This window comes from Strix uralensis, chromosome 1 (assembly GCF_047716275.1).
Source record: "Strix uralensis isolate ZFMK-TIS-50842 chromosome 1, bStrUra1, whole genome shotgun sequence".
Taxonomy (NCBI): domain Eukaryota; kingdom Metazoa; phylum Chordata; class Aves; order Strigiformes; family Strigidae; genus Strix; species Strix uralensis.
Genome location: NC_133972.1, coordinates 96,908,718 through 96,918,560, shown reverse-complemented (window position 1 = coordinate 96,918,560; position 9,843 = coordinate 96,908,718). Strand labels below are relative to the sequence as shown.

The following is a 9,843-nucleotide window of genomic DNA, read 5'->3' as shown; positions in this document are numbered from 1 at the left end:
TTCACTGATGTCACTTTGCTGGCCATCAGTTTTGACACTCCCTTTCTTGAGATTATTTTTAAACACTGAGTAGAATTTTCATACTTTGATTCTTGAATATAAAAATCTAATGCTAATGTAACCACCCAAAGTACTAAGTACTGTACATCAGAGAAACCGATGTGATTCTGATGTGAGTGAAATTAAGATACATCACTTTTTAAAAATGAGGATTCACAATGGGGTTACTTCTTTCAAGACTTTGGAAAAAACCTGTTGTTTGCAGATAATTTTAAATTGCTGTTCAATTTAAATGCAGTTTATTTCATCAAAACTAAAACGTTGCCAAACCTAAAAGCATGCCACATGTCCTCCTCAATTGCTCTAAAAGCCTAAATGGATAGCTTAAAAAAGAAGAGAAGGCACGGGAGGATCTGATTACTGTGTTCTACTCAAAGGGGTGTTGTAGAGAAAACAGATTCAGACACTTCTCAGAGGTACACAAAGAAAGGAGCAGAGACAATACTTTTCAGTACTCTCTAAATCTCTAAAATCTTTATTTAGAGACAATACCACAATACATATTACAGAACAGGTTGTTTGGCATTGGAATGGGCTGCCCAGGGAGGTGGTGGAGTCCCCATCCCTGGAGGTGTTTAAGAGTAGGGTCGACATAGCGCTGAGGGATATGATGTAGTTGGGAACTGTTAATGTTGGGTTGATGGTTGGACTGGGTGATCTTCAAGGTCTTTTCCAACCTAAACAATTCTGTGATTCTGTGATTCTGTAATATGGAGACAGAAAAAGAAAAATTCCAGGTGAACAGAAGGAAAAGATTCACCTTCACAAGCATGTCTGAGCAGTGGCACAAGTTGCCCAGAGAGGATGGGGAAATCTCCATCCTTGGAGATTTTCAAAACATGCCTGGATAAACTCCTGAGCAGCTTGATCTAGCTTTGAAGTCAGTGCTGCCTGGAGCAAGAGTTAGACTAGAGATGGCTCTATGTATTTACTGGGGGATTTTGGCCAGAAGCACACTCATACTGATCCCCGAAATACTAGTTCTGGTAGGGAAGGAAAATAGCTGTGTTTCAAGCAGAACCAGGGAAAAAGACAAGACACTTTGGGAGCAAAACACCTCTACATGTTTGCTTACCCTTCCCTGTCTTATATTACTATGGTATTTCAATTCATTATGAGCATGAATGCTTTTACCTCCTACTAGCCGTATGTAACATTATCACCACTTCGCAGACAGTGAATTAAATGCACAGAGGAAAGCCCTAATGATCTTGCCCAAAGGTCAAATGCAGAAGCTGTGGCAAATACAAGAGTGGAAACAAGTCTTCTAAATACTATTCTAGAGCCTTAATTTTAAGCATTCATTAACTCAAGAGGATTTACTTGCCCTATTACTACAAAACAGTAAAGTAGTAACTGAGGTACCAAAACATCCAAAGTTTGTTTCCTACTTTATGCCTTGCAGCATACAAATGTGTTATTTATACTGGTAATGTGATTTAGAGTGTGAAAGCTAATACACTTTAACAAGCTCTGACCTGGATCCAAACAATCCTGCTGATTGTATCCCAGTACAGGCAATGAGTAAGAATCAGATGCAATATTTATAATATTCAAATATTTACACTGTTGGCAAGGAACCTCTGCATGAACCTCAATATGGAATCGTGGATCAATCAGCAACTGTAAATGTTTTATTAACATACACACTTTCAAACAAATTTGGAAGCAGAAATCAACCCGTTGATACCTCATTAGAACTGATATGGCAGGTATCCTGTAGTAATTTTTCACCAGTGTATCATCAATGAAATGACAAGAAACAAAACAGATATTAAGTTGGTTAAAAAAAAAAAAAATTAATAAAAATCAAAGGGTTAGGAATAATTTTTCAAGCAAAATGACAAATTACTCAACTTGTGGAAATTCAAGCTCCTATTTATGTTTCTATTTTGATTAGAGAAAGAAGACTAGTCAATACAAAACAAGGAAAACCACAGATATTTATATAGCTTTTCAGGGATTTCATTAAAATAAAATGTAACTTCTTATTTTCTGTCAAACAAAAGTTTTTAAACATATTTGTCCTTTAAGTGACATATCAACCAAAGCCTATTTTCCTGCAGAAATGCATCCCATCCCCTGCGATATCCCACAGTTAGCATGCAGCATCCCTCTCCTGTCCTGCCAGACATCACCCTCACCACCGTGCCTGCCATCTTCTCCACTCCCTTCACTGGCAGTGCTGCTGCCTGCTGCCCTGACAGTGCTCTCAGGCCTCTCCATTGTCCTTGGCCAGCAGAAAAGCACAAAGCAACATTCTTGGCTGTTGGGTGCCTGCTGGGGACTCTGCCACAGAGGAGCAGAGGCCAGCTCAGTTTCCAGTTCCTCTCCTCTCACTCCTCCTCAGGGTTCACAATGCTTCCAGCACCTGCCTGTCTTTGGTATCTCTACCGTCCTGCCAAATCAAGTTTAAGAAGGAATCAAAAGCTTTTAGGGCTGAACAAGAAACTGAAAACTCACTCAAATAAACTTCCTTAGGAAATTAGGATTAAAACATGCATTACTATTATTTATATTTATGTATTAATAATACAGCTATGTAGACGGAGTGTAGGATTTTAACCAGCTACTCTGTACATTTTAATTAAAAGTTATGCACAGAAGCCCAGACAAGGCAGAAAATACATTCCCAAAATGCAGTCACTGGGAATCTACTTTAATATTAACTGAAAGGAAGTACTACTGAATCTAAAATAACTGTGGGACATACTGATCTTACAGAATTTGAAAAGCAGATGAATAGAAAATGTGACTAAACCTTTTCTGTTTTACCTGATTGAAAGGAGACAAGTGTATATACTGTTGATTACAGTGCTAAATTCATTGAGGACAGCACAGCTGTGTGAGTCATAGTTGTCTTTTTGCTTCAAGCTTACACTTTAAAGCCAGTCTCCTTATCCCCTTGCTGCTTCATTTCCTCACATCAATATTTAGGAGCATTTTAATGACTTCTTGCTACAGCTTTCTCTATCTACAGGAAGTATACTTCTTTCAGGAAAATACTGCCTGTGGATTAGTGGCCATACTCTACCTTCATCTGGTCCTTTTTAGTCTACTTTCAGTCAGTGTATTTATTTTCTTCACAGTAGACTAAAAGTCACTAAAAATAAATAGGATTTTCAGAGAAAACAGCAGGACAAGAATCTGGAAAAATGTTGAGCTTTTTCTAAATCTGACTGAATTATACCAAAATGAAAATATCCATGAGTAAGAACAAAAAAGAAAGAGTCCACAAAACCAAAAAATTGTTTTCAAATTTCACATGAAAGAAGGAAAAAGAATTTTTATTTTTTCATGTGCCAATACTTAAAATATTTTTGTTCCAGGTGTTAAAATCAACCTTTTCAGTGAGGTTTTTGTCTTCTGCAGAATATTATTTGGAGGTTGAAAAAGAGGACTTGGGACCTACAGCTATATTCTGCCTTATACTCTTTGTTTTTCCATTGGTTTGATTTCAGAGTATGTAAAACTAGACAGGTAATTATTGTTCCAATTTCAGATGAAGTGCTCATTTACAAATATGGGGCATTTTGACTCTCTTTATTTCTCCATTTTTTCTCATTTGGTCAACTATTTCTGCCCAAAATCCCAAAGAACAACCATTCCAAGTATAAAGCCCTGGTTTTTGTGTAGGCTATCTTTGCATACAGAGGAAGAGAAGAGAAGAGAAGAGAAGAGAAGAGAAGAGAAGAGAAGAGAAGAGAAGAGAAGAGAAGAGAAGAGAAGAGAAGAGAAGAGAAGAGAAGAGAAGAGAAGAGAAGAGAAGAGAAGAGAAGAGAAGAGAAGAGAAGAGAAGAGAAGAGAAGAGAAGAGAAGAGAAGAGAAGAGAAGAGAAGAGAAGAGAAGAGAAGAGAAGAGAAGAGAAGAGAAGAGAAGAGAAGAGAAGAGAAGAGAAGAGAAGAGAAGAGAAGAGAAGAGAAGAGAAGAGAAGAGAAGAGAAGAGAAGAGAAGAGAAGAGAAGAGAAGAGAAGAGAAGAGAAGAGAGTTGGAAGCGACCTGCAATGATCATCTAGTCCAACTGACCAATTCAGGGCTGACCAAGTTAAAGCATGTTGTTAAGGTCATTGTCCAAATGCCTCTTAAACACTGACAGGCTTTGGGCACTGACCACCTCTCTAGGAAGCCTGTTCCAGTGTTTGAACACCCTCTTGGTAAAGAAACATTTCCTACTGTCCAGTCCAAACCTCCCTTGGCACAGTTTTGAACCATTCCCACACATCCTGTCACTGGATCCCAGGAAGAAGAGATCAGCACCTTCCCCTCTGCTTCTCCTCCTCAGGAAGCTGTAGAGAGCAATGAGGTTGCCCCTCAGCCTCCTTTTCTCCAGACTGGACGAGCCCAAAGTCCTCAGCCACTCCTCATAGGACATTCCTTCCAGCCCTGTCACCAGATTTTTGCCCTCCTCTGGGCTCATTCAGGGCCCTTCACATCCTGCTTAAATTGTGGGGCCCAGAACCACACACAGTACCCAAGGTGAAGCTGCACCAACACTGAATACAGCGGGACAATCGCCTCTTCTGACCGGCTGGTTGTGCTGTGTTGGATGCACCCCAGGATGTGGTTTGCCCTCTTGGCTGCCAGGGCACACACTGCTGGCTCATACTGAGCCTGCTGTCACCAGCACCCCCAGACCCCTTTCTGCAGGGCTGCTCTCCAGCCACTCCTCTCCCAATTTGTACTTCTTTACTCCATCCAAGGTGCAGAATCCATCATTTTGACTTGTTAAATTTCATCCCATTAATCATTGCCCAATGCTTCAATCGATCTAGATCTCTCTGCCAGGCATCCCTCAAGAGAGCCAACCCCTACCAAGACACTTTTACCCCTACCTAGCCACTTTTCCAGTGGTGGCCTCTGCATGCATGGAATATGAGGACTTTGTGCACAAGAACCTCCAGTTAATAATGGATATTAATTGTATAAGCCAATATTTGAAAAATATGTACTCATGGAAAAGTTTTGTCTTGCACTAGTTTCAAACTGCACTTAAATGAGACAGGGAAGAGATCAAGAAGGTAGATTATGAGGTCATCTTCTCTCTCAAGAATAGAATGATGACCTCAGTAAGGACAGACTGAATCACAAATTTCATCTCTGCATAAGCCCTCCTTGAGGCCTAAATGGAGAGTAACATCTCTACAAGTCTCTTAGAGGTCATAACTAAATGCTTCTATTCAGCTTTTTATATAATACTACACAAAGAAGAAAGAAAACAAAGGAATAAATCTTCCCTTCTTTTCTACTTTTGTTAAAAAGGTACAAATGTTACAAATTCTGCTTTTCAAAAGTATTCAATAATGTTGCATATCCAGTCAAGCTTTTTTGCCCAAATATCAGAACATTTTTATTATGCAGCACTGTTTTTATATATATGTACTATACACAACAGACATGAATATATAATAACATATACACAAGCGTCATTAACTTCAGTTGAAGCTGTGAATGCTCAGGACTTCTGTAAATGAGGGGATTATAGGAGATGCCCAGAAAGTTTGGACATACTGCCTGTATGAACAGTGGGAAACGGTACAATGAAAGCAGATCAATTTACCAGAGCAGCTGGTGCTTATGCTACCTGTGGTTCAAGAATTTTACTTCAGGATAGATACTGTCTGATCCTTCAAACTGCATAACCTTACTACACATGTGGTTTGATACAGTCCAAGAAAATTTATCCTACAAAACTTTTCATTTCTTGGAAAGCATGCCATCAGCAGCCCAATCTGGAAAGCACCACTTTACTGCTTCTTCTGTCTAACACACAGGTCACAGTCACATTTAACTGCCTCTGCCAACAAGGATTTCTACAGGAGAAGGAGCTTTATCTTTGTTTGAGCCATGCCATTTCTGGTACCATAGTGGTTGCTTCCCATCCCACCTTGTGGAGGAGACCACATGTCCTCTGTCAGAATAGTCTGCTTAACACCATGTCATCAAATGTTGTAAAATTGCTTGACTTGGACTAAAATGGGAAGACATCACCTATCTAGAGTAGTATCAGCCTAGAAGAAAAGCATGCCCGTTAAATTAATTAATCCCAGTTGGATGGAGCAACCAATAAAAACCAAAGATAACATAAAGGGACTATGCAGAGACCCCCCAGTGGGGGACACCAGTAGCAGCACCTGAGAGCACTGTGACATTCCTGGGTACCTTGCCTTTTGTCCTTGCTTTCTAATCCTCCTTCCACTTTTATTTCCAACGTTGTTGCCCAGCAACATATCCTTATATGAGGATATATGAGACCCAGACCATATCTTAAAAGTCTTCATCCTCTTTTTCTTCCTCAGAAGCTTCTAATTATTTTCTTCCCCTCCAGATCTTCTCAGTTCAGAGCTCAGCCACAGTCTCTCCCTGAGTTCCTGTCCCTCACTCTGTGAGTCTCTTTCAGGGTCAGACTTCTGTTACCGACTCCCTTCCACACATATTCTCTGCCCCCACACAGATTTACAAGTCCAGCCCCAGACTGCGCAATTGGCTCCAGTCTTTTCATCAGCCCTGCATTCTTGACAATTCTGCAGCGAGAGTCCTCAGCATCGCACACTTGTCTATTTTGTTCCTGTATGAATTGCATTGAATATGCCTTGCTTTCAGCCTAACAGCACTGTGTAACAACTTTGAAAGAACAAAACCCTTTAGCTTAAAGAGATAGAGCAGTATTGACAGTACTGACTCTGAGGACTCTTATACCACTTTTCCAAGTGTACATATAAAATGATCTCAAATTTCAGCATCATTAAAGATGAAGGCTTGCAAGTACACCATTATCTTGTGTTTAGCCATCCTTCACGGGCTCCATTAGACTGATGAAAGCTTTCTGACACTTTCTAGCCCTTTCTGACAACTTTTTTTTGGTGCACTTCTCTAAAAACGCAGAGGTTTAAGAAGGAACTGCTATTCCTATTTTACATACTGAGAGCTATTACCAAGCATCTCAAAGAGCTCTTTGTTAATCATGAAATACTATGCAAAGTGGTTAATTAACTGTGATGTAAAAACACCTGGGAACAGTTAGTTATAAGCAGTGCTATAATGTTACAACTTGTGTTGACTGTTTATGTTGTTCTCCCAGCAGAGAGTTTTCTGGGTATGGCATCTTTTCATATTCATTGTGTTAAATCTATTTCATATTCACCTTTTGTTCCTCAATCCATGATCTGAAATTTTAAAGTGAACGTGGGGAAACTGTATTGTTTAAGTGTTACAATATTTACCTATGATGTGCTAGGGAGAAGCCGTTTGGACTGCAGAACAAAATTTTGTGATCATTTGTACAGCCCACTTTATGTATGTCCAATGAATGCAGATTTTACCATTGGAAAAATGAGGGCATCTCAAGAATAACTGTGTACAATGTGCCATGTGGCAAAGAAAATTACAGAGTATAAACCTAACATGGGCATCTGTGTCCCTGGCATAAAAACCTAGCTCTTATCTCTGTTATAGTTCGGAACAACAACCACATTCTTCCCTCCTGCTGGAGGATTAAGAATCCAAGTATTGGATTCTTAATTACCTAGTGCAAACATGCTTCTCATTTCAGTGTGAAAAAAGAGGAAAAAATAGAAGTAAAACCTAGACCAGAAGAGGTAAAGATCTACTGCTGGGTTGGATCCTGACGTATGGTATATTTATTTTCTGCTACATATCTGTGCTCCAAGATATCATTTTGTGGTAAAATGCAGTAGCAGTTTATTGGATCATAAGGAAAAGTCTACTAAACTGTCCTTCTACAAGACTTATTCCTCAAACTTGCTCATAAACATCATTGTCTAAATTTAGCTCTGGATATATATCCAATGATTTTATTTCAAGGCATGTTAATGGTTATATCAGTCCCAGGTCAGCTACAGTCCAGGGTACAGCAATAACCATTGTATCACTGTAATGCCATTGACCACCGACATCACTGTCTCAGTGAACATGTTTAAGTAAAGAATGATAGCAATATATGAAATCAATATTTGCACCTTATTCTTTATTGCTCTGTTTAGGTATTGAAAAAACATATTTCTTCTTGTCAGAATCCATAGCTTTGATTTCTCTATACTTAGCAGTATGATTCAAGTTTCTAAGCTACACAATAAGTAAAAATCATACAACCAACAGCATCAACAAAGTTGTAGCAAAATGTAAACTAGTATTGCCCACCATTTCTCTGCAATTGCACTTAATTCCTGGAAGGGGAATTTCTTAATTCCAGGAGAGGGGATGGGACAGTGACTCCACCCTCCCTACAACTGATCTCTCTTCACCCTAGAGTTTCTAGTTCTTAATTAAGGAGAGCAGGAGTTCTTAAATGAGCAAGATGTAAGGCAGAAAATATGGAGAGAATGAGGAAGAAATGGATGTGGGCTGGAGAAAGAGAATGAGAAAAGTAATACGGGGAAAAAAAAAACCAAACCAAACAAAACACACAGAAATAACCTAGGGAGAAGAGGTAGCCTGGGTGCAGAGACAAATGGAGGCCAGGATGGAAGAGACTGGGCAACAAGGGACTTATATGATAAGATGTTGCTCAGAGTAGAAAAAAACACCTAACCAACCAAAAAAAGTAACAGACAGTGGAGAGAAGAGCAGGAACAGGATGAGTAATATGAAGCTGCTTTGCTGATTAGGGATATCAATTACACTCAGACACCAGAGTGAAAAGAGCAGGCATATTTTACTAGAAATAGCTAAATAATATAACAGAATAATACAGAAAACATACAGTAAGAAAAGACAGAATAGTGCACTTAAACAAATAGGAAAATACAGGGTAATGCATCAAATCATTACTACCTGAGAGAGAAAATAGTGATTAAGAAAGATACATCACCACTTGCATACATTACCATCATCCAGATCCGCAGTCGCTGGGGAGCCCCGGTTACAGCGAGGATTTGGAGAGCCTGTCCCTGCAAGTGGGAAATCCTACGCGGTGCGTCCACCCATAGGTGAGGCTTCCAAAGTCACTGTGAGTGGGTCCAGCCTTATATACCTAAAAATCAGCTAGCCAGAATAGCTGGCACCTTTGTTTTAAGCGGAAATATCTGGTTTCCATCTCACATTAGGTTCCCTCAGAGCCTGGCCAGGGCTCAAGGGAGAAGCTAAGGGAGTTTCCCTGCTTATCTAGTTGATTTATGAGCAAGGTCACACACCAGGTCACAGGGCCAGACAACTGTCTCTGTGGCCCTGTTATCTTGCTCACACACACAAAGAAGGATACATTCAAGATAGACATGGTTTATGATGTTTAAGCTACAACTTCTATGTACGTTTCACTAATGACTACATACTGGGTTAGCAGTTTCGGTTCAGGGCCTGTTGCTCAGGCTTCAATACTTCCAACTTTAACATCAGAATAGGTGGTTTGCTATAACTTAGTATAATACCTATTAGCACAATGGTTATCAGTTATAAAATATACAGGATTCATCTATAGGTCAACTCTGGCTTAGGCCTATTATCCAAGCCTTAGCACTTCAGAAGCCCGCAGCATAAGCAAAGACTACATCTATTATGTCCTTATGATCTCCTTGAGGGAGCAATTCCTCTTCTAGCAATTGGTCCAAACAGCTCATGTCTATCCTATCAATGGCTACTCCCAGCTGGTGTGAACTGAGCACCTCCATGTTGCAGAACACCTGGAATTCCTAGCTTGGTATGTGTTGCACAGGCCTTTGCACCTACTCATTCACAAGCTTATCTATAAAACTATGTACTTCATGTTGAGCATATGTTCTACACAGTTCACGTGAGCACTTTTGTTTTAGCTGGCCTGCTCAGAGTTAT

At 39.8% G+C, this 9,843-nt stretch overlaps 1 long non-coding RNA gene across 1 annotated transcript; it reads right to left on the bottom strand.

The window, feature by feature from the left end:
- Positions 1-505: 505 nt before the first annotated feature.
- LOC141954035 (uncharacterized) lies at positions 506-9,012 on the bottom strand. Its single transcript, XR_012632069.1, has 2 exons — positions 8,904-9,012; positions 506-763 (listed from the first exon to the last, which is right to left on the bottom strand). It is a non-coding gene; the product is annotated as an uncharacterized LOC141954035 (long non-coding RNA).
- Between the last annotated feature and the right edge of the window lie 831 nt (positions 9,013-9,843).